We start from the raw sequence: 25,815 nt of genomic DNA, 5'->3' as shown, positions 1-25,815 counted from the left end.
AGGGTCTCCAGGGACAAAGGAGAGCCCTTACCTGAGATCCACATCCCTGCAATTCTACTCCAGGGGCCTTCCCCCTATGCTGCTCGGAGGAGCTACTACTAAGGGGGGACCGCAGTGCTGCTTGGCACTCCACGGAGGGGTTCCCAGCCGGGGCCAAACCAGTGGCTTCCAGGGGGAAGGACGCAGGCAGCAGATGGGTTTGGCCTGGAGACATCTTTTAAAAGTTTTCTTGACTTCATCTCTTCCTCTTTCCCTTATTTCTCTAGAGCTCCCTTTTAGCATGGTGACACTGATGTGGAAGTTGTGAGGTCAGCCATTCAAAGGATTGAGCAAGATGGAATCGGTTCAAACGGCCTCCGTCTGGTGCGCAGTCAGTGCTCTCCAGACAATCGATAGCAGTGTGGTGATTGGAAGGCCGCATTCACGCCAGGTGCCCTCCCCTCAGCAAGAGCCAGAAGCTTCCACCTTCCGCTCTCCTGCAAAGGCCGGCACCCTGGGAGGAAGCCGAGAACCACCACGTGCCGAGTGCTTAGGCGCCAGGCCCGCTTTTATATTATTGACTCATCTCACTGGAATCCTCTGCCAACCCTGTAATGTACCCATCTTGCTAACGAGGAAACCAAGGCCTGAAAGGCTAACTACACTGTCCAAGGACAAGCTAGTTTTTTGGTGGCAGATTTTAGACTTGTGCACACAGGTCTGACTGCAGAGCCCACGGCTGCCCGGTGTGGCCCGCTGACTTTGTCCACTCTCTTCTAGCTTGGTGTCTCTCCCTTCCTCTGACTCCGAGGAAGCTGCAGGGATGGGTATCCAGGTCCAGAACTGCACAACTCTCACGGCTTTATCCAAATCGCTCTGGTGCCCTCATCACTTCCAGTGCGAATCCCTCCACGCACCCTCAGTCCCAGCCTTCTGCTCTTGCAGGACAGGCTGCACCCCCTGCTCTTTCCCTCAGCCCTGCATCGGCCTCCTTCATGCCTTCCAGCTTCAGAGGCCACCTCAGTCCTTTCCTCAAAGCAAATCCAATCACCTGGTCTTCACTTCTTTCGCTTCCTTCCTTTTCATAGAAACAACATCTCAACAGAAAAGGTGACAATTGTCTTCCTGGCTTCCATTCTTACTTCTTTGCAATCTGGGTTTGGTTTCCACTTTGTCGAACCCTCTCTCTCTCTCTCCCCCGTATCTGGGGAGCTGAATCAGAACAGCAGTGGCCCAAGTGAGTCATGGTGCTCGTCCTCCTCCTCCTCCTGAAATTCTTCAGTCCTTGCCCTGTTGCAGGCACCTCCTCCTTGGGGCAGGAGAGAAGGGAAAAGAGTCTTGGGCTTTCTCCCCTTTGGTTCCCCCAGGCAGGCTCTTACAGTGTCTGCCTGCCCTGCTGTAAGTCTCTCTGACAATCGTTCTACCTCTTGACCCCCAGAGCAGAGCCAAACAGGACTTTGTGTCCACTACTTGCCCAGCCTTCTGGGAGGAACAGCCCTTCTTCGAGAACTAAATTCTCCAGGAGCCCATCATTGTGGCTGACTGAGTTAGACCTCTTTAAAAGCCTGGTTGGCAGCCTCCCGAATCGGCAGCCCATTTCAGGATGTGCGCTCTTTGAAACTCGTGCTTTCAGCTTTGCGGTCCCTATATCTGAAACAGGACATCTCTGGGATACTTGCACCCTAATGGTTCCCGTAATTACTCTGTGGGCTATTGATAACGTCGGCTCCTTGAGAGAGAAGACCGCACCATTGTGCACATTGCCTGGTGAAGCACCGTCTTGCATGAAAAAATGCATAAGGACGTGCTGAGGTAGAGCGAGTAGTTGGCATGGATCCTAATGAATCAGACTCACTCAATCAGATTATATTCATGTTGATTATGATTCATTGCACATGTTTAGGGTAATGGGGATGAAAATGGGGGATAAAAACGCCAAAAAGTAGAGTCTCTGAAAGGCATTAGGCAAAGGGTCTTTTAAAAATTTTTTTTTTATCCTGAGATGGTTGTAGGTTCTCAGGCAGTTGAAAAATGCCCTTCCGTGGTGACATCCTTCAAAACTATAGTCTACTATTGTAGTTAGGATATTGGCGTTGATGTGGTCAAGATACAGGACGTTTCATCACTACAAGGAGCCCCTCGTGTTGCTTTTCTATAACCACACCTGCTTCCTTCCTACTCCTACCTAATTCTTAGCCCTTGGTAACCTTTAATATGTTTTCCATTTCTGTGATTTTGTCATCTTAAGAATATTATATAAATGGAATCATAGTATATAACCTTTTTTTCACTCAGCATAATTCTCTGAAGTCTCATCCGGGTTATTTGTGTATCGATAGTTCATTCCTTTTCATCACTGGTAGTGTTCCATGGTAGAGTGTACCTCCAAGGTATGGGAGTTCCTCCGGGGCGTGGGTGCACCTCCCTCCATGGTGTGGGTGCACCTCCCTCCGGGGCGTGGGTGCACCTCCCTCCGGGGCGTGGGTGCACCTCCCTCCGGGGCGTGGGTGCACCTCCCTCCATGGTGTGGGTGCACCTCCCTCCGGGGTGTGGGTGCACCTCCCTCCAGGGTATGGGTGCATTGCCTTTGTGTAACCATCCACCCATTGCAGGACATCTGGGTTGCTCCCAATCTTTCGCTATTATGAGTAAAGCTGTCAGGAATGTTTGTGTACAGTTTTGTGCATGTATATACATTTTCCATTTCTTTGAGATAAATGCCCATCGGCAAAGGGTTTTTAATCCTCGAAAAAGCTCCTGGGGAGAGAGATGTTTCACAGTGCCTGAAAACCAGGAGAAATGGCTTCTGAGAAAAAGAAGGCAAGAGCAGGAAGAACTGAGCAATGTGCCAGGCTTCACGTTGTAGCAGGTGCATGAGCAGCAAATTGCCGAGTCGGTTTGTATTCCACAGTCTACACGTTAGTGGTCACCTTATCATCTGTGCAGGTGCAAATAGCATAAAAATAGCTGGAGAAGTAGAAATACAATCTGTGAAGCCTCCGCTTTAAAGATTAATTTTAAAACCCCAAAGTGAGAGCTCTATAGTCATTACCTCAGTGTTAAGGGTCCTGACAGGAGACTGGGGGTGGATACCCAGTCCCGCCGCTGGGAGACCCCTGCAAGCGTTAACAAGGGGAGACATGGAAATCAGGGGCGTCTTATAGACACTGAGTCACAGCGATTATGTAGCACCTATACAGATCTCCAAGGAGGGGGCACCCTCTGAATATAAACTTATTTTATTTATTGAAAAGCAAAAGAAATTTTAGGAAAATTTTATTTTTATACTAATTATGAAGAATGAGGATTACAAAAAGGTAAGTATAGGACCTGCATGTGAATCAAAAGCTAAATAAAAACTTACATCTGGGGCACCTGGGTGGCTCAGTCGGTTAAGCGTCTGCCTTCAGCTCAGGTCATGATCCCAGGGTCCTGGGATCGAGCCCCGCATTGGGCTCCCTGCTCGGCGGGAAGCCTGCTTCTCCCTCTCCCACCCCCCCTGCTTGTGTTCCTGTTCTCACTATCTCTCTCTCTCTGTCAAATAAATAAATAAAATCTTAAAAAAAAAAAAAACTTACATCAAAGGCAATGAACAGAGATTCATTCCCAACAAAAAATCACATCCATTCATGTGGAGGAGAATTTTGAAAAATCAGAACACAGAATAAGAAATGAAGAAGTGAAAAGCTGATAGACAAGATAACAGACATGGAAGAATTTTAAAAGGAAACCAATCTAATAATATTCCCACAAAGGAAAAAAGAATAAATGGAATAAAAACAGTATTTGAATATAGGAAAAAGAATTTTTAAGCCAACAGTTCAGACCTAATACGACTCAAATATAAAGAGCAAGATGGCCAAACAAACTTAACAAATTTAATTACAAGCTGGTAACACCCAGACTTATCTGAACTACATTTTTAAAAGTCAAAGGTCTTAAAAGAATTTTATAAATATTCAGGGAGGAGAAAAAAAATGCAAATGGGTAATGTGTTACTTTCAAAAAATAAAAACCAGATTAACTACAAACTTCTTTGACAGTTCAAGCTAAGAAAATTAATTTGCTTTGGAAAAAAAACAACAATAACAGTAAGATGTGACCCTTAATCCTTTTTTGTCTGGAGAATTTGTGATTGACATTTGCAAGCAGGAAGCTAAAAAACATTCTTCATACATCTCCTCTCCTGTGATGCGACATCATAATGCTCTTCTTAAAATAATAACATAACAAATGTTCTTAAGACCCCAGACACAGAATCATATTTAAGTATGATGAAGTTTTGTTGAAATTAATCGGGTAGGTGATAAGGATTAAAGTCCACTCAACATATAGATAAATCACAGTAATTCTTTTTAAATTTGTGTATGAATTTGAAATCATAACAAATAGCCAATAAAAATAATAATAAAAAACTAGTTGTAAAAATCTGAGTAATGATATGATGTGGTTTATAATCTCAGATGAAATCATAGGAGACTGGGTAGTATTGGAATAATAAGTCAAAGCTTAATGATCTTCATCTCCCACGAAAGAAAGGAAAATGTGCTTGGTTTCTTTTTCAGTACGAAAATACCTAAACTTAGGTTCAAGACCTTTTTGCAAAGCTATAAAGTAAAGCCTCATAAAACTAAAATCAGATTTTAAACTTCTAGATTGCTGCAGAAATGAAAGCAGATAGAATAGTGTTTGTAACAAAAGGCAGGGAAGTGAGAAGGTAGAACAAGAACATACACACAAGATTAGAAAAGACCCAGCAAAAATAGTATGGGCAATAAAAGTGCTTTTGTTCTCTTATTGAATAGCATGATTTGTATTAGATCATTAAAACTTCATTAACTAGCTTTCTATAAAAAATCCACTTAAGAGAAACAGAAGGTTAAACATAAACTCTAGACCCAAACCAGCAATAACAGAGTAATAATAATAATAATAATTTTTAAAAAGGCAGGTATGGCAAAATTAACATCAGACAAAGAGTTTTAGGCAGAAAACTTGAAGCAGGACCTGAGGTCATTTTATGTAGAGTGAAGAGCCATTTATGGTTCCAGCTACATCACTAAACTGGATGTGTGCACTGAATAGCTTCATGCAGAAATTCAGCAAAATAAACCTGACTATTTTTTCTAAAAGTCACAATTGAGTACAAGAGTTTGCTCTGCTCTAAAGAGCTGTCAACATGTTCTGGAAAACAAAGAGCATATCTGAACCATGAAAGGACTGTGGAGAAATGCTAGATATTACACGTGGTGCTCTATAAACAGTTTCAAAAAAGTTAGTATTAGTTTTGTAAGCACTAAGCTTTTCCACATGCGACTCAGGCAAAGGGCCATGGAAATTCTAATTGTCTTTGGGCTAATTAACCACAAAATTTCTTTGACGGTGGCTCTCCTCCGAGGTTTACGCTCAATACTCCTGGATCGCCCGCCACCCTGGGACATGGACAGGCCCCCCCACCGCCCATGTCTGTTTGGGTAACAGCTCCAGAGGTGTAGGAAAAAGCCCTTCTGCTGGTGTAATCTTCATCTCTTTAACCATTTAGGTGATCAGTCAGTCTTTATTAAGGCTACTGGATGTTTGACCCTGGGCTGAAAACATGCTTTATCCATCCTATTTAACAAATCTGTGATGACTCCAGAGCCATGAAGATGTGCTCTTGTGTTCATCCCAAAGTGTTCCGACATTAGCTTTCACATGTGGATCTGCAATGGTGTTTGGGAGCGATTTTTTATGGATGCTCTAAGAGAGGCATCAAGAGTAATTTTTTCCATCAAAATTGACTGAAAAGTGTATCCATCTCCCAATTCCCTTGCCTGGCATGTCACCCTTATCATAAATTAAATGACTGTGAATATGTGGTCTGTTTCTGAACTTCCTTCTACCCCATCGGTCCGTCTGCCCATCCTCTCTTTTGTCAATATGCCACCCTCCTGTTTACAGCTCTGTGAGCGAGGAGAGCTGGTGGCCAGGCACCCGATTCTGTCCCTCAGGATTGATGTGGCTGTTCTTGGTGAGGGGCAGGCCTGGCAGGGCCTCATGCAGTGTGTCACGAAGGCCTGAAGGGACATTAAGGAAGAGTGGGATTTTGCACATGTCTGAATTTTTAAAAGTTGGCTTTAGTCACAGGGCAGGTATGTGGGGTGGTCGAGCCAGGTGGGCATCTCGTGCCACAGCCCATGCGTGTTGGGAGAGCAGCTGTGGGGAGAAAGTGTGATGAGGAGTCCCAGAGGTGACCCACCGCTCTCCAGACTCCGTGCTCCCCATCTCAGCTCCCACTGCCTTTCCTGGCCCCTGCTCTTCCGTGCTCCTCCCTGCCCCTGGGCGCTTACATATGTGTGTCCATTTGCCCGAAAGCCTCTACCCATTCCCCTTGGTCTTGTTCCCTGTCTCTGGTCTTCCATTTCGGCTCACATGACTTTTCTGCAGAAAGCCCTCCTCCGGGATGATAATGAATGAGACTGGCAACAAAAGTAGCTACATTTTTTATTCACTAGCTACCAAGTACCAGGTTCTATTTGGGCCACTGAGGAGGCAGCAGTGGGCGAAGCAGATAAAGTTCTTGCTGATGCCGTCACATTCTGATGCGAGAGATAAACAACAAACAAAACACTATATGACAAATCGGACACTAGTAAGTCCTAAGAAGAAAGCTTAATCAAACAGCCCCCAGTTCTGCAACTTGAAGCAAGGTAAGTTTTCTGAGATAAGGACACCTTCCCTGCCCATGTTACAGCCTCATATTGGGGATGAAATAAAGAACCCATGCCCACGTATCTTTTTAAGTAGGCTCTGCCCCCAACGTGGGGCTCAAACTCACGACTCTGAGATCAAGAGTGCCACACTCTACCGACTGCCAGCCGGGCACCCCCGCCCCTGTATTTTGAAAGTGGTGAAGTGCCATCTATAGCTCAGAGTGCCATCTGCTAAGGCTTGGAGCCTGCTCGTCCGCTGTGCGCATTAACAGCCTTCTAATGGGAGGGTGTTGTGACGGCAGGTCCTCCAGAACTCTGGGGTACAGTGGTGACCTGATCGGATGCCACGTTCCCCACTCACAAGCCCGCCCTTAAGTCTGGGTCCCTTCAGGAGCAAAGCGTTCACCCCTGTGATGAGCATCCTCAGTACCTCCCTTGCTCGGGAAGAAGCGGCGTAAATTTCATTTTCTTCCAGTTTCTCACAAGAGATGGAAGAGCTTAACTGCTGGGTGTGTGGGTTTATTTTTCTGTTTTTGCTGCTATGAGATATTTTAAGGTATTATTTGAGGGGAAGAAATAATTCCAAGAAAGAAGCTTCTGGTGTTGAAAACTCTAGGGTTTTCATGTGATAAGATGTGGCATAAAAGGAAAAAAAAAAAAAAAAAGACTCGTTTGAAATTGTCGTTGTTTCTGAATTTCTCCAAGGAAAAGCCATCTGCCCCTGTTGTTTTGGGCACGGAATTGCTAAAGTTCACTGAGGATCAATAGGCTGCTTCTGCCTCCAGTCCAGGATTCTTGAGGACACTTACTAGAAGGAAGAGCTGGTAGAAGCCTCAGAGATCTGGGAGGGCAGGGACTTCCAGCTCAGGGAGGGGACAGCCTTGTCTCACGCCAGGCCTCCCCACACACTGCTGGCCACGTGCGCGGTTTCTGTCACTCTCCTGGCCTTCATGGAGGGTCTGTAGTCTGTCAGACTCTGGGCCAGCTTGGCGGGGGGTTGCCAAACCTGATTCCTGAGAGCCTGGGTTGGGGGCATTTTTAGCACCACACCTCTGAGGGACAGGCAGCGGCTGGTGGCCCACGTGGCTGTCGTGTGGGTTAGCAGCAGCTCCTCTTTTGAAGCCTGACCCATCTCCATCTACTTCTGTTCTGTTCTTTTATCTTGAAGATCAGCCATCGTACCTCTTCTTGTTTTCAAATTTAGTCATGGAAAGTAAGAAGTGGAAAGAAAAACTGCTTCACCCTTCCAATCTGTTGCCTAGCACGTAGCTACTCTTAACAGGTGGTGGGTAGCCTTCCTGAATTCGTCCTAAATTCATTCAGATCTATTTATATTCTTAGGCAGACACATTTATATAAAACAGAATCATGATGTGTGTGTGTGCGTGTGTGTTTGCATATGTACAAATAGAATTACTTTTTTTTAACGTCATGGGCTTATTTCTAGACCAGTATGTGTCTATCTTCCTCATTTTTAATGGCTTCATAGTGTTCTTCTATTTGACTCTACAGTAATTCATTCATTCTCTTCTCTTAGAGATGCACGTGCTTTCCCAGGATTTTCCCCTCACTGGTTTTTACATTGTCATTGCATGCATGAGCTCGTCTATAATCTTAACGGCAATGATTCCTTAGGTGGTTAGGACTTACCACTCTGCAGAGCAATTGGAGGTGCTCATTTGTCTGAAATTGCCTTGATTTTTGGGCTCCAACTATGTGCGAGGCACCATTCTCAGTACTGTGATGTAATAAAGCAAGGAATCAATCAATCTTTTTAAAATAAGTGCTGTGCTCCTGATTAAGAAGTATTGTGCAGGACTTGGTTAATACTTTATATAATAGTTAAGAAAGACAAAAAAGGGGGTGCCTGGGTGGCTCAGTCAGTTAAGTGTCTGCCTCAGCTCAGATCATGATCTCAGGGTCCTGGGATCGAGCCCCACATCCGGCTCTCTGCTCAGCGGGGTGCCTGCTTCTCTCTCTCCCTCTGCCTGCCGCTCCCCCTGCTTGTGCGCACTCTCTCACTCTCTGTCAAATAAATAAGTAAAATATTAAAAAAAAAAAAAGCAAGACAAGAAAGTTTAACAATCACCAGCTATTCTTCCTCCATTTATTCTTTATTAGAATAAATTGTGGTTTTTCTATTTTATTGATTTTTTTTCCAAAGAAACACCACTTAGATTTATTCACCAATTCTGCTTTCCTATTGATTTTTCTGTTTTGTTCTTACTGGCTTCCCACTTCTTGAGTTGAGTGTGTAATTTTTAATGCATTTTAAAGTTAATGAACATGTTGAATGCTATGAATTTATCTCTAGGAACAACTTTGGCTGAATTACATCTATTTCATATGTAGTACTCTGATTAATATTTTCTAAATATTTGCACTGAAATCGTGATTTCTCTTTGATGCGAGTAGGTTTTTTTTCCAATTGTTTGTATTTTTATTATTGGTAGTTTAGTGGTCATTCTTGATCTTCTTTTGCATTGTAGTTAGACAATGTAGATCATTTTTATTTGGCAGGATGTACTGAGATTTTTCATATATAAGAGAGTATTTAAGAAAAGAATGAAAAGATCAGTGAGGGGCACCTGGGTGGCTCAGTGGGTTAAGCATCTGCCTTCAGCTCAAGTCATGATCCCAGGGTCCTGGGATTGAGCCCCACATCAGGTTCCCCACTCGGTGGGAAGCCTGCTTCTCCCTCTCCCTCTCTCTGATGCTCCCCCTGTTTGTGCTCTCTCTCTCTCTCTGTCAAATAAATAAATAAAATCTTTTGTTTTTTAAAAAAAGAAAAGATCGGTAAAAGAAAATAGCAAATTTTGTCATAGATTCCAGTACAGTTGAGAACTAAATATGTGACAAGTGTGTCAGAAAAGCCCTCATTGCTTAATACACAGTGCTGACACAGCTGGTTCTCCATGCAAGAGAAAGCAGAACTGGATCCCTACTTTCCTAACAGAGCAGCTACTGTGGGTCACGGAGAATGCAGAGAGAGCGAATGTAATGAGGAGCAAAGGATAAGAGAGTGTTTGGAATGAAGAAAGGAATGAACAGTAGTCTCAAACTCAGTAAGAAAAGGATGAAATTGTCTTTGCTTGATTCAGCAATTAGAGTGTGATCTGTAACCTTAGTAAGTACAGTTTAAAGGAGCCGTAGAGGCAGAAAACAAATTGCATTGGATTATAGAGCGAATAGGAGATGAAGAAATGAGACACTGAAAGGAGGCCAAAAAGTTTGGATGAGAAGAGGAAGAGAAAGGGCTGGGAGAGAGAACAGAGGCACAGAGGTGAGAGTAGTCTGGCCACACTTAGCTATGGAAGGAAAAAGAGTCTGTTTCGAGATCAGACTGTAGACACCAAAAAGGGAAGAGATCCCTTTGGATAGGGTGGCCACACATCCCAGGTTCCTGGGACAGTCCTCAGATTCACCAGTTATCACAGCATCCAATTGAGCTGGCACCATATTTCACTTCCCAGAGTGTCCCAATTTGGATAATACATTATGTGGTCACCCCTCCCAGAGAGGGGTCATCTTCCCAGAGAGGACGTGGTCCAAAGCCACAGGTGGAGACAATGGCCTTAAATAGAAAGAGGGACATCTCATCTTTTGAAGCATGAAGGAGGAGAGGGCAGGGATGGGGCTGAATCTTCAGTGTAGGATGTCCAAGACTCCACAGTTAGCCCCAGTTCCTGGAGCAGTGACAGGGGAACAGGTGGAGACATGCCCCACTGCTAACATTCTTTGACACATATCAGGAGCTTCTGGAGTGTAAAACTTGAGACGTCTCATTCAGCCCACCAAACTTCCACCACTGTCCACTGGAGCTTCAAGGAGGTGACTGTGGGAAGGAACGGTGTTGTACGCTGGGAACATGTAGGCTTGCGCTGCAATAGAATCCAAGTTAACTTTCTGAAATATGAAGAGGTAGTCATGGTGCCAGAAAGATTAACTCCAAAGCAAGAGACATGTCGCTTGATAAGTAGGCAAAAGTAAGAATTGAAGAGAACAGTGACAGCCATGACTTATAATTTATCCCCAGGACTTAAGAAGTAGGCTGCCAGATGTGTTCTTGCTTGTCAGCACCACCCTTGATGAGAATGTCCTGGATCCTGAACTGCTAACGCAAGGTCTTGTTGTTGATTTTATAGACTAGCTAATGCATAAGTGAAAATGTTGTAAAAATCAGTCAAGGGGTGTAACTGGTATTTTGGTTCTATAAGGGGTAGTGGTAATGGAAGCCACCTTGTAAGAGCTGAGGAACAAATGAGCAATAAGGAAGTGGATACAAAGGGTGTAGACACCCCTCTCAAGAGTGCCAAGGGAAACAGTGTGCTAAGAAGTAGATGGAAAGGTGTGGGTAGTCAGGAGAGGAATTTATTTGAAAGTAGAGAGAACTAAGTACATTCAAATGTTAACTGGAAAGAACCAGTAGAGGGAACGCCGATGGTACAGAAGGGGGACATGTCAGTAGAGTGAGGTCCTGAGGGAGAACAGGTGGAAGGAATCTGAGCACTGCCTGATGGCTCTTTTCAAGCCAGCAGTCCCTCTGGACATGTTGCTTTTCCAGAAACATGCCAGCTCTTCAGCCCGTCTCCGGGCTCATCCTCACTGCCCTGCGAAAGCTGACCCTGCATCCTGGATCCACCTGGTCCTACAGGAGGAAACTGGACAACGCTGAGTCCCCTTGTGCAAGCCTTCCCTCCTTGTGGGCTGCCCCTTGGACTTGGGCTTGGACTGAGCTGGCTGGCTTAGGACAAATGGTCCAGTAATGGGAGGTGATGGGTCTGACCAGAGGCTGACTCAGATCAAGTTGCAGCCAAAGCCTTGTGAGCTTGTGAGCTTGTGAGCTTGAAACAGAGCTCTGATAACTTCACCCCCCCCAACTCCCCTCTGGTAACCTCGCCTTCCCCTAAAGCCTTTGATGGCTCCCCGTTACCCACACAAGACCACCCAAACCTTCCAAGTGGCATTCTAGGCCTTCCACATTGTAGCTGTGATCAGGCACTTCCATATTTTCCACAGTGCTCTTTGTCCAGGTTGCTATAATGTATCCCCACTTTCCTTTGCTCATGCCTTAAGTGGGAGAATGCTATCTTTCCTTCAGACTCATTACAAATGCCATGTCCTCCATGAAGCATGAGGCAACCAGATTCCTATCCCTCAGAAATCATTCCTCGTTCTCCTCTGACTGACTGCCATAGCGCTTCTTCTGCACCAGGATTCCCATCCTAGGCCTGAGCCACCTCATCTTGGCCTTCAGCCAGCCAGGGAATGTCTTCAGGGCACAGGGGGAAAAGCTACCAGTGATCTATCTACCTGGGAGACTGTGGAGCCTCTTAGCAAGAACTCATCCCACGGGAAGAGCTGAGACCAGCAAGAGGTCAATAACAATGGGTCTGAAGACACCAGGCATCTGGGCATCAGAATCCATGAAAACATTTCCAGCTGCATCACAGCTGACCTTATGGGTGAGGACAAGCCCCGAGGGGTGAGCGCAGACCTCAGAGGTCTGGGTGTCAGTGTTCACAGCTCCAGGGGGGACATCCAGGTCATCTGGTGGCAGCAGGGACCACACTGGCAAATGCAAGAAAGTGAAGTTGAATCAGCTGAAGTTGAAGAGGAGGATGTATTGGCTCACACGTCTGGGAAGGCCAGAGGTGCGGCTGGTCTCTGGGAAAGCCGGATCCCAGCATGCAAATGATATCCTCGGTATGACTGTGTCTCCATTCTCCTCCTTCCCTGCATTGGGCTCATTCACTTCACCTGCAGTGGGCTTTCCTTTACGCTGCAGGAGACGTGGACATAGTGGGGATCCCAGCTCAGTGACCCAAAGAGAACTGCCTTCTGCACATTTCAGTACATGTAGGGATGGGATTGGCTTCACAAGGACCCCTGCGCCCCACACGGAGTAATCAATGCAGCCAGCGGGTTGAGGACTACAAATCGATAACCCCACCACGGTGACCTGGTTACAATAAAGGAGGGAGCAGTTTCCCAAAGAAAATGATCCAATTATCAGAAGGGTGGGAGAGGTGGGAGAGGCCCCAGATGGAAGTCATGGACATCCTCTACGCAGGTGTCTCCCGTGGGCACTGGGAGCAGAACCACCGCAGGAACATCCCGGAGAGCTCATCAGGAGGGGGCACATGGTGGACCTCAAGCAGGAGACCAGGGACCAAGTTTTCTGAACACGCAAGGAGAACCTGAGGAGGCCCAGAGCCCGCAGGAGGAAGCTGCTGAGAGCCCCCCGGGCAGGGGCACCCCTCCTGGGAGGGTCTTTACTCCTGGTGGCAGTGGCCTGAGTAATCCCGTTCCCAGTGCTTGGGTTCCACACAGGTGCATTCTTTACCATGTGATGAATGCCTTGACAGGTGGGCCTGCGTCTGCTTTAGCTGTAGTCACCCCAGAGAACGCGACACAGAGCCCAAGGAAGTGTTTGCAGAAGATGCAAATAACGATAGGACAAATTCATATTTATTCTGATTGAAAGGCCCAACTTGCCTTCTTACCCCTTTCATTTCCCACATATGTCTCTCCCTCCCCCGCTCCCCATGACAGCCCCAAACAGCCGAGGTGCGTGGGCCTCTGCGTATGGTGCTTCCATCAGTGGGCACTACAGAATCTCAAGCGTAATGAGCCCTCCATTCTCCTGTTGTGACTATGGATTTCTGAGGTCCTCTCTCACCTGGTCCCCACAGTGTTTCCAGCTGGGGAGGGTGCGGGCTGAGGGGTTGGACATGCCTTGTTCCCGGGACAGGTAAGCATGGGGCAGGTCCAACACTCCTGCTTCCAGCCCAGGGCTTGTCTCGGCACATTTCCCTCCCTGCTAGTAAAGACGATTCTGGGTGAATGACTCCTCTTTGAAATAACTGAAGTTTTGCCAAAAAGCTCCTTTCCTTTTGCTGTGAACTATAGCTTTTCTAACGCGTAATCACTTCTTGCCATGATTCAAAGACCCAGACCGATTGGGACAAATTACAAATGACAAATTGAAATGTACATTGTCGTCTGAAGCTCCGTCTTTGGATTCCCCCACTCAAAGGACCCTGGGCTTCCAGAGCCCTAGGGAAAGCAGCTCGTTAACTTGATCCAGGTCGTTGGAAAATCACCCGATGAAAGAACACATACCCTGCACCTTTTGCTGCCCGTTCTCGGTGTTTCCCCCGACCCCTGCCCTCCGCCTCCCCTCAGCTTCATATCTGTGACTCGCAGGACCTGCATGTGAGTCACACAAACCATCCCATACCGAACGTGCTCGGCCAGTGCCAGCATCCTCCTTGTCAGGAGACGGATCCCACACATGCTCCTTAAAACGGGCTGGGGCAAGCCAAGGTGAAAACTGCCTTTCTCCTCCCTCCACTTTGAGAGAGTATTATGCCTCTGCAGACCCCCCAAAAATGTCAGAAATGCTTGCTATGAGTTGACACTCTCTCTTCCCCGTGGGGTGACATCCTCACCTCCACCCTCTTCACTATGGCAATGGGGATTGCCGAGAGACAGCTCTGGCTGGAGGTAGATTGCTCTTCAAAGACAGGCTGGACCCTTCCTGGCCTTCCCCCCCCATTGGCAGGGTCTAGGGGTGCTGTCTCCACATCTCCAGCCTCGACGGTGAGGAATTCCGTATAAGGACACAAGCCGGTGGTTTCTGACAAGACCAGAGCTAAGTTGTGTGGTCACTAGAGAGGATTCGCAAAAATCATTCCTGATATAATGCCCGAGGGTTTGAACCTTCACCTGAGTTAAATTTTCTTTTCTTTCTTTTTTTTTTTTTTTTTGTATTATTACGTAAGCTTCCTGAGGGCAGGACACCAATCCTCTTGCCCAAACCCTTAGTCTTGGTGGCCTGTGGTAAGGGCTCGGTTAGTATTTGTTGTGATGACTGACATTTCAAAATTCATACTGAAATGTCCTAAGCTCATGAAGTTAATGGAACATTTTCTGTGGCCTCTTCCCACCTAGAGTCACCATAAACTCACTCCATGATGATGATGATGATGCTTTTTATGTGTCAGACCCAGTGTTACACACTCTACACTGGATTCTGTCATTTAACTCACACAAAACTCTCTGGTGTTGGCATTGCCATCATTTGCATCTTTACCAACAATGGAACCAAGATTTCCGGCTTTCTTACCTATAAGCAGAGGAGCAGAGATTTGAACCCAGGTCCCGCTGGCTGCAGTCTGTATCCATCCCTAGGTATCTGTCAACAGGTACATTAGGAAGAAGTGACTTTTCATTAAAGCTTCAGCTGTTTTCAGTGACTTTCTATTACATGCAAGGGTAACACAGCAAGACCACCATGATTTTGACAGTCAGTGACAAAGAAACCAATGAGGGTAGCCAACCCCAGACAGGCAGGCACCCCCCCATCTCATGGAGAGACCCACAGTCTCTTGAGAGGCCAGGACATGACCAGTACTCGACAGAGTGGCATTCATTCCAAAAAGGTTGGCCTGGTGGGATCAGCAAACTAGGTCACATGAGGGCAGGATCACTCTCACCTTGACAGGAATGCAGACTGGAGCCATGCCCTGCCCAGCCCTCACTGTCCTCATCCCTCCACTTTGAGAGAGTAGTATGCCTCTGCAAACCCCCCAAAAATGTCAGAAATGCTGGCTATCAGTTGAGCTACAGGATTCCTCAGTCCCCAGCTTGAACCCAGTGGGGGCTAGCTGTGCCCTGCACCCCTGCTCTGGACAAGTGCCCTAATTTCTCTAGGTCTCCATAACTGTTTCTTGGTTTCTCCTAGTTCAACTTAGACAAGGTTGACTTTTTACAATAAATTTTATCAAAGATTGTATATATAGAGAGAGAACATATCCCACATATATTTATATATAGGATATAATATATAATATTTTTATATAAAACATAAAAATATTTGGGGCGCCTGGGTGGCTCAGTTGGTTAAGCGACTGCCTTTGGCTCAGGGCATGATCCTGGAGTCCCGGGATCAAGTCCCGCATCAGGCTCCCTGCTCAGCAGGGAGTCTGCTTCTCCCTCTGACCCTCCCCCCTCTCATGCTTTCTCTCTCTCATTCTCTCTCTCTCAAATAAATAAATAAAATCTTTAAAAAATATATAAAAATATTATGTATTATTTTTATATAGTTATGTATATAACTATACATAAATATATATTTGTATATTTATTTATGTATAATATATATTTATTATTTATATATATTATATATAGTTATTATATATACATATACACAGTATATACACTCACATAATACCACACACAGACAAACACACACCTCTATCTAACCTAGAGTCCTTGGCCCAATACAACGAAAGACCAGCAGCATCCAACCACAGTTTGAGCAGGCTTAAATGCCAGCACTTAGACCAACATCTCTCTTCTTCAACCCTGACCTGGTTGAAGTAATGACAGGTTCATGGCTGACAGGCTTGTAACAGGGACATTTGCTTTGCTTCTAAAATTTCCACACCTCAGCAAGAAACTCCACAGGCTTCTCAGGTGTCTGTCCAAAGAGTGTGGCTTAGAGAGGCGCTTTTGATCGGTTCTGTCAAGACCACCCCTGGCTGTATTCTGCATTGAACCATGGCTACCCAGTTTCCGCTTTGACCATGCTGGAGTACCTGGGCTGGGCTATTCTGGCGGCATCCAGTACTGCGAATGTGATTCATGTCTCTCCTTATATTTTGAATGAGTGACTCTGACTTCTTTGTTCTAACAAATTTGCACTGAAGTATAGTTAGTTGCTGAGCTGATTAAGTGCAATGCTTTCTTACAAAAAGGGTTAACATTTAGCAATGAAGACTATCCTGGTTTACGTACGTTGTATACATTCATATTTTCTTATTGTGTTACACAGATTCTAGAAACTCTAATCACTTTGATTTTGGAGCTGCCTGATACTCATATCCTAGTCTGTCTTTCACTCTGTAGATTCTTGAAGGTTCCAGAAAGATATATTTGGGCCTCGAATATATTTCTACTGAGCCCTGAACAAACTCAAAATCCTGATTGCACTCCAGAGCAAATCTTTACTGTAAAGATAAATGGCTGCTTTGTTGATACTTATTTTAATGTTTTAATAAACATCTTGTTTTCTCCACCAAAATCCCAGACAGGTGCAATTGGCGTGCAGTGAGCGCGTACGACAGGCTTCTCTTGTGTGGTTAAGTACAATGCCATTTGTGTCCCCTTTTGTTTAGCCAAGGGATCTCGGTTGTTTCCACTGAAAACAATAAGCAGCGAAATCTCATCTGTTTAGGGAATGGCAAAAATGAACTTGGAACTGTGGAAAGAGCCAAGATGTCCATCGACAGATGACTGGATAAAGAAGATGTGGTATATATATATACAATGGAATATTATGCAGCCATCAAAAGGAATGAGATCTTGCCATTTGCAATGACGTGGATGGAACTGGAGGGTATTATGCTGAGCAAAATAAGTCAAACAGAGAAAGACATGTATCATATGACCTCACTGATATGAGGAATTCTTAATTGCAGGAAACAAACTGAGTGTTGTTGGAGTGGGGGGTGGGGTGGGAGGGATGGGGTGACTGGGTGATAGACACTGGGGAGGGTATGTGCTCTGGTGAGCGCTGTGAATTGTGCAAGACTGTTGAATCTCAGATCTGTACCTCTGAAACAAATAATGCAATATATGTTAAGGGAAAAAAAAAGAAGAAGAAGGTAGCGGGAGGGGAAGAATGAAGCGGGGGAAATCGGAGGGGTAGACGAACCATGAGAGACGATGGACTCTGAAAAACAAACGGAGGGTTCTAGAGGGGAGGGGGGTGGGAGGATGGGTTAGCCTGGTGGTGGGTATTGAGGAGGGCACATTCTGCATGGAGCACTTGGTGTTATGCACAAACAATGAATCATGGAACACTTCATCTAAAACTAATGATGTAATGTATGGGGATTAACATAAGAATAAAAAAAAATGAACTTGGAATCCTATTACGTATTATAGTTATTAATCATCTAGTTCATGGGCTGAGCAACGCAGGGCTTATCGTTTTGACCAAACAGTATTTGTTTAATCAGATTTTACAAAAGAGCTAATGGAACAATAAACACAAGGCCCTGTACTGGGCATTAGAGGACAGAATCCTGTCCATGTGCTGAGGAGCTTACAATCTAGGGATAAGACACTTGTTAGTTTTCTGAGCAAGGGGGCAGACCATGCTTCTCCTTTAAACCGCCACAACCTAAGTCCCCTTGAAACATTTCTGAAGTGGGCATATGACTGTATCTCTCTGTCTGTATATTCATGGGTACATGCACATCTAAAATCGTAAAATAGAAGCACCATGTATCTTCACTGCAAAGTAAAATTAAAAATTAGTCCCATCCCAGAGTCCATGGGGGAGTTTCTGAAAATACAGTGTTGTTGGACAGGACCAGACAGAAAACACTGATTTTTGAGCAACACTTCATGGCCGGAGATACCTGTACGTGCCTGTTAAGGATGTATGGTGGGCCCTGATAATGCCCTCCAGCCCCTTCGGTTTAAAAGCATGGACTCCTGGGAGATGAGCTCTAGCTGGGGTTCTCTGAAGCCCCCTGACTTGACTTTGCTTCCCATCTGGCCAGCAGAAGCCCTGAAACTCCACGGCCATGGGCTCCCTCCTGATGGGCTGGTGTCTCAGGCAGGTGTGTATGTGTGCACCCACACCTGTGTGCACAGGCATGAATATGCACGTGCGTGTGCAGGCACATGTATGAGTGTGTGTGTCTGTGAGTGTGAGTGTGCAGGCATGCATGTGAGCGTGCAGGAATATGTGCGGGAGCATGCTGGCCATACGTGTGCAAGCGTGCATGCTCCCACAGGTGTGTAGTTTGCATGAGCACTTTCCATGGAGCGCTGCAGCTCCTCTTCAGGGAGTCAGGCTGGGGCTGGGATGAGATGAAGCTCCAGGCTGCCTCCACTCACCAGTCTGTCTTCGCTGACCCCTACCTCCCACCCTAGGTTGCCCTAAACCCCAGGATTCTGGCTCTCCAAAGGGTCAACCCATGGCCAATGCTTCTGTTGCCTAGGATAGCCAGAGAAAAAATACAAGACATCCAGTTAAACTTGAATTTCAGATAAACAACAAGAATTTTTAAGGAAAAGCATGTCCCAAATATTCCATAGGACATGCTTATACAAAAACATTTTGCTGTCTGTGAGATTCAGATTTAACTGGGCATCCTGTTCTGTTTGTTTGTTTCTTTGCTCTTGTTAAACACTCTACCCCTGTGTGACTGATATGTATAAGCACCAATCTCAGCAAGACAGAGTGTTAACAGCATGGACCCTTGGGACAAACTGCCAGGGCTCTATCCCTGACCACACCACTTATGGGCTGCAAAGCCCTGGACAATCACCTAACTTTGCTGGACTTCAGTTTTCTCATCTGTAAAATGGGGATACTAAGAGCACACCCTTCCACAGTTTTATTGATTCACATACCAATAGCCAGACGAGAGGACGACTGCCAGGTTGGTCAAGGCTGGTGTTCATTCTGGTGGACAATGATCAGAACAGACTTGAACTTAGGGCCAAAGGGAGTTTCTGAGTTGACCACTCTATATTCCTAATGCAGATACACGTTCAAAAGAAAACCAAGACAATATAATCAAGAGGGGCCATCTATGGTGGGGTTTTTTCACAACAACAAAAAAATGGAATTCCACACATTAAAATATAAACAGATAAAATCTCCCAACATGTTGGCAGAATTGTAGCCCCCACGGGGGAAAATGTTAATGGGAAAATAGCAGGTGCTCGCTTACCACGTCAGTTCCCACATGTGGTCCTGCTGGTTACTTGGCAGCCGCCCTGGAAATCGTGAACATGACCGACACATCTATTTTCACATGTTTGTCTGCCAGGAATGAGATGAGACCAAGACAGTGGGATTTTTTCGCTGCAGGACCTGGTTGCCCAGTGCTGAGAGAGAACCAAGGGTGGGAGAAGGTGCTGGTGGCTTGTTTTACCAGCTGCATTGACCAGACCCATCTTCTTTTCCAGACCCGGCCATCCCTTGAGAATACAGATCTTGTCGAAAGTTCACTTCAAATCTCTGAACATGTGTGTGTAAATCCTGCCACCTCCTCCGTTTCTCTCCTTCCCCAACACGGACATGAGTTCGAAAGCCAGTAACATGAGAGTCAAGGGCAAAATGATGTTGAAAACAGAGTTGGCATCCCACCTGAGGGATGCTCATGAATAAGGAATGGGCAGAAGCAGCATTCAATTCATTCGTTCCAAAATGGTTTCTTAATCTAGCCTCTACCACGTACAGTTGGTGCCCTACTTTACATTTTCCTGGGAGAGTCATTGATCCAGGGATGGAGGCTGGGAGGTGATGAGCTGCATTTCAGAAAAACTGAAGAGATGTTAACCTTGCTCAGCAGTGGCCTCCACACATAGTTTCTTTTCAAAAGCAAACAAGGATTTGTGTATGATGCGTTACTGTAAAGTGACCAGATTATAATTGTCACATGTAGTTCATCAAACCAGCTTCAATGCCACACATTACCCAGGGAGCCAGTCCAAGCTCACTTTCCACAGTGACCTCTCATGCTTTGCATCCCACGGTTTGGCTTCCCATTTCACACCATCATTCCCTGTTTCATGCGTTAGCACTTTCAAGAAAGGTTTCTTACAATTGATGAAGCGTTATGCTCACTTGAATCTTGAGCACATGAATCAGATATTTTCTCTAAAATTATTCTTTGTCATCTTCTTGAAGAAAAGTTATTTCAAAGGAAGACAGGCTGTTTGGGTCTTCCAGAACCTATCTGTCTCTCTTTCTGGAAGAGAGCTGAATTGCTACGGGCTTGAGGATTCTTCTGTCAACTTGTTGGAGCAAGTTCTGTGTTTGGCCAGCATCAGCTCATCGACAGGCGGGGGTTCAGCTGGACCCTGCCAGAGATCACTGTAGATTCTGTTCAAGTCCTTCAAGAGGGAGTTCCAAGGTCAGGCCCAGGAAGGCAGGGAGGGGAGGATCAGTTCAGGGTCAGCCTCGACTCAGAGCTTCATTCTTGGCTCGTGATGTGGCCAGGATTCCAGGGAAAGCTTTCTCATGGAGCCCACCTCCTTGCTTTTCCCAAGGCCTCTAGTGTCTCTCTTTCCTCCTCCATTCCATTGTGGACTTGCTGCTTCCCCTCTGCTGTCCTGAGGTGGAACCAGGGTTGGGGCCAATCTTTTCGCCGATTGAATTAAGGCCACTTTTGTCCAGGAGCCAGTGTTGCAATTCTGGGACTTCGAGGACCTGTAAGAGTTAAAGGCGTTCAGCCAGTTAGTTGCTTGAGAATTGAGCGTGCCTTGACACAAAACCCCATAGTGCTGACCAGGAGTCACTCTTCTCTGGCCATTTTCTCCTTAAAAAAACAAAAACAAAAACAAAAACAAAAAATAAAACCACTGTGTTTTAATTGCATTGTACCTGCTTTAGCAAATGCAAATCCATTGAAAAAATCATGGATAGATCACCACCTCAAGCTAACCACACAAGATTTTGATGCTTAATGTTTTCTGTCATCCATCTACCTACATTTGCTAAACAAAAATGGATCATACCCATTATGTTTTGTGTAACTATGGACAAATATGTGACAAAGATTCTTCTACTCATGCTCTAGTTGATTCTCCCACTGATTCTGTGGTTACAGGTGTTCGCCCCTCATCTTAGACCAGAAGATGGGTTCTTGGAAAGACTCCGTGGCAGAGGTAAAGAGAGTTAACAGACGAGGCACAGCTCCCCATAAGAGGCTGTCCACACTGTGATGGGCTATTTGTATGGGCTAATCTCCCTATTTCTGAGATCCTGTGGTCTCACAGAGTCCTCACATTTCCCACCTGCATGCCCTTGTAGAAACCTCCTCACCTGCAGCATTTCCAGGACAAGGAAGCCTGGCAGGAAGTAGATACTAGAGTAACCGGATATGCTTGCATTTCCCCTCTTTTTTTTTTTTTAAGTGTTGAGAATGACCTATCTAGAAATCTACTGATTTGGCATATGCTGAAACCAGTTGGTTAAAGGTAGCTAGTGATCCTAATCCACACTGTAATGTGCTTCTCCATAAATTCTTTCCCCATCTCAAGTATGTTTTACTTGTGGATGAGCCTCAGAATGGATGGCATCCAGGGTTAGCCTGGGTGGGCTCGTGGATCAGAAGTCAGGTCATCCTTTTGTATCAGAACAATCAACCTGAGCACTAAGAGTTGAGTTGGCATGATAGGAACTAAGAGTAGCAGTTTGAAGTGAATCGTGAAATCAAAACACGCTTGTAAGGTTTCCAGGACCCACCAGCCCCAGGGCTCTAGTCTGTGATTCACTCTCTCTTCCCAGCTTTTAGAAATGTCTCTCCTTGTTGAATGCCTTTCACCTGCCAGGGCTGAGTCCTCGCCTCTAAATAGTTGAGGGATGACTCATCAGTTAAAAAAAAAAGACTTTATCAATGGAAGTGCTGTTATCTGGCTTTACATTTTACAATATGGTGGCATCTCTTGTTTCCAATCCGTTTGACAGAGGGAAGGTAGTTTCCAGGGGCAAACTGGATAGCAGGAGTGTGGCACCTTGTCACCCCAAGTCAAGAACCCACAGAATCAGTGGGAGAATCTGCTCGGCAGTAAATCCATTCCCTCCAGCCATCACCACCACACGGACCCTCCAGTCTGTGCTGCTGTTTGCTGTCTATCTGTGTAAAATTGCTTTTTAGCTATGGTCCCAGGAAGGACAGGGAGCAGCCCAGAGCCCTCTGTGCTGGTGGAAAACAAATGGAACAGCTAGTACCTCAGGGTGGAAGGGAGAAATCCCTTGGAGGAGACAGAGAGGCTGGACTTGCTTGGAGCAGTGGACCAAGAACTTGGCACCATAGAGGAGAACTTTATTGGTTCCAGAGTCAGGAGACAGAGCTGGATGGAAGAAGAACATGATGTCCAAGAGAGCCAGGGCACTGGGTCCTGGAGAGCTGCTCTGCCAAAGACCAGAAGTTGAGAGAGGGAGGTGGACGCAGGTGGAAGGAGACAGGATGCAGACTTCTCACAGAGCCACAGAGAGATCTGGGTTCAGACACTTGAATTGGGTGTGATCTCTGGTAAAGACTTATTTTAATTTAGGTAAGGGTGAATAGTGAACATTTTGTTTGTCTTGAACTAGCATCCGTCTTAGAGTTTGAGCTCTTACAGTCTTTAGTCTGTTATAAAATAGCCCATTTTACCCTATTTAAAACCAGTCTAAAGGATTTCCATTAAAGATGTATCTCTGGAGAAAAAATGAAGAACTAGAAGGTATTTTAAAGAAAAAAAACCCATGTTTTTCCTACTGATTTTTCTCATTGTAGAAAATTTGGAAAACATAAAAAAATATAGAGCTAGCATACATACGCCAAACACACACACACACACACACACACATCAACAAATACAAATGGAATTTTATATTGTCTAGTCTTTGTCCAATAAATTTAATGTAGTTTTTATCATATTAAAACTATAGTTTATATCCTGCATATTTGGCTTAATATTACAATACAGGCATTTTCGATTGCCATTAAGAATCTTTTTGAAAAACACAATTCTTAATAACTATGGACCATTCCACTCTACTGATGCACCAGATTGTCTTATCTTTACATATTCTTGAACATTTAAGATCTTTCCAATAATTTAGTAACTTAAACAGTTTTGTAGCAAACATATTTATCCATAAGCTTTAAATAAGGTAAGGATTATTTCCTTGGAAAAAGTCTCAAGAAGAGTCATAAACTATAAAGCATTTTGAGATTATTCATTAATACTATCATGGGAATTTCCTCCCTACCATTACTCTCCACTATAAATAAAATACAAATTGACCATATGCAACAATCTTTAAAATAGTTTAGGAAATGTCTACTCTAGGCAGGCTTTTTATATCAGTTAGAAATTCTGTTCAGATACAATAAAGAAAATCTGCTTAATATTGGCTTAGGAGAGCTTTTGTTTCAGGCAATAAGAACATGGAGGGTAATGAGAACATGGAGGGTAGGACATCCAAGGGTGTTATGGCAGCTCCACAGTCGTTAGGGAAGCTAGGCCACTTTTATCTTTCTGCTTTGTCATTGTTGGCTTGTGCCTTTCAGTCTCTTGATCACAAGATGGCTGCCATGCCTCACCCATCACAGTACAATCCAGGCACATTGAAGGCAAAGGGACTCACCTTAAAAGCTTTGTTTCTTACACAAGGTGAGCTCTTCCCAGGGACTGCTGCTTATATTACATGACCAGAACTGTGTCCCATGGACATCCTTAGCAGCAAAGAAACCTGAGAAGATGCACAAGCACATTGCCATTCTGAATAGAATCTGTTGGAATGTCTACAAAGGGTAGACACCAGTAGTATCTGCCACACATATAATTATGTTGTGTTAAAAACCCTAACATATTTTTCCCCAAAGCCAGTTAAATAGAAAGAAATGTAAAGTTTTTGTAGATGTTTTGAAAAAGTGATCTAAAAGTATGGGCAGTCATTGGTAGGAAGGATCCAGCTTTGAGTTAATTGAATACGGATATTCCAGCTTTTTGAAAGTTCATGTTTCACCACTTTATTTTTACAAAAGACCTAACGCTACTACCTGTTTTCATTAACTGGAGGAAATCCAAAGGGGATTTTTGATCTTATGAAAAAAGGTGAAAATCAGCAATAACGAAGCATTCAGCATTGGTTTGTAGCGGGCGGTTATGGAGGTAGCGTGCACCCCGAATGGTGAGAGGGGCCCCGTCCATCTCCCTCCCCAGGAACCACACTCAGCTGCCAGAGCCTCGAGCTGTGTCTGAACATTTGTGCTTTATCTCAATTTATTTTGTGCATCCATTAGCGAGATATGTCCTAAGGTATCAGAAAAGCCTAAGAGAGGTGATTTTGGGAGTCTTGGAATGCTCAAAACTTTTTCCATATAAATTAATGCCAGTTGCTTCTTAGCTGTATGCTCTTTCGGCTTATGAAAGTTTTCATAGAATACTGTACTTTTGGATACTGGGGAAAACTTGTATCAAGAATTTGGGGAGGGGGTGCCTGGGTGCCTCAGTCATTAAGCATCTGCCGTCAGCTCAGGTCATGATCCCAGAGTCCTGGGATCGAGCCCCGCATCGGGCTCTCTGCTTGGCGGGAAGCCTGCTTCTCCCTCTCCCACTCCCCCTGCTTGTGTTCCCTCTCTCGCTGTGTCTCTCGCTGTCGAATAAATAAATAAAATCTTAAAAAAAAAAAAAAAATTGGGGGAGGCAGGAGGTGACTTGAGAGAAAAGCAGAAGACAGGAAGTATTGTGGCAGCACATAGAGATGTGAATACCTAACTGGAAAGAACCATACATCTCCAGACAAGTGTCCGTGTAGGCTTCCCCTACAGCCCTGCCCTCTCTGCCTCTCATTTTCTCTGTCCTCTGGCTGAAGGACCCTTTCAGCAGAGTGTTGTCTTAGTGAAGGGAAATATACCCATTCCGTAATGCTTATATAGAACCGTTTGAGAATACGTCCTACAGGAAGTTTCTAAGAAACTAAAATTTCTTTTAGAAAATTCTCCTACCATTTCTTATTTTTTCCTCATTTTTTCCAGATCAAAGTGTCTCAAAAAATTCTGAAATATTGTATCTCCATACCGAAGCATCTAATACAGTCTAAAACCATCCGTCTGCACAAGCACCAAGCATCTTACCCTTAAATATAACCTCATGGAGATTTTTTAAACTCTGTTCTCATAGAAATTGGAGAAGTTTGCGTTATAGACATCACTGAACACAAAGAGACTTTATCGTCTAAAGATTGGGATTTTTGCATACTTAAATTGTGTATCAACACCTCCCAATAAGGGTCGAGGTCCTTCCCCTCTTACTATGCCATCTAAAAATCAACTTTATAAGATTACTCCTTTTTCTTCCCTTCTTTCCTTCTTCCCCTCCCCCTCCCTCTTTCCCTTCTTTCTTACTAGCAAAATAGCTTCAACCTCTGTGACTTGGTTAACAACTAGCTGGGTAACTTTAAACAAGCCACTCACAGTACCTTTCAAAGTCTGGATTTTGTCAGATAAAAAATTTGAAGTTTGAGGCCCATCTTCGGTGTTCCTGATATTGTAACAGCCAATGTGTATTTATCACAAAAATCTTGCAATTCCAGGACCAGGAGAAGTCCTCG

The sequence above is a fragment of the Mirounga angustirostris genome, unplaced genomic scaffold (genome assembly GCF_029215605.1).
Source record: "Mirounga angustirostris isolate CCGP_5_RB_7025 unplaced genomic scaffold, mMirAng1.0.hap1 SCAF_3, whole genome shotgun sequence".
Classification (NCBI taxonomy): Eukaryota; Metazoa; Chordata; class Mammalia; order Carnivora; family Phocidae; genus Mirounga; species Mirounga angustirostris.
This window is presented reverse-complemented; position numbering follows the sequence as displayed.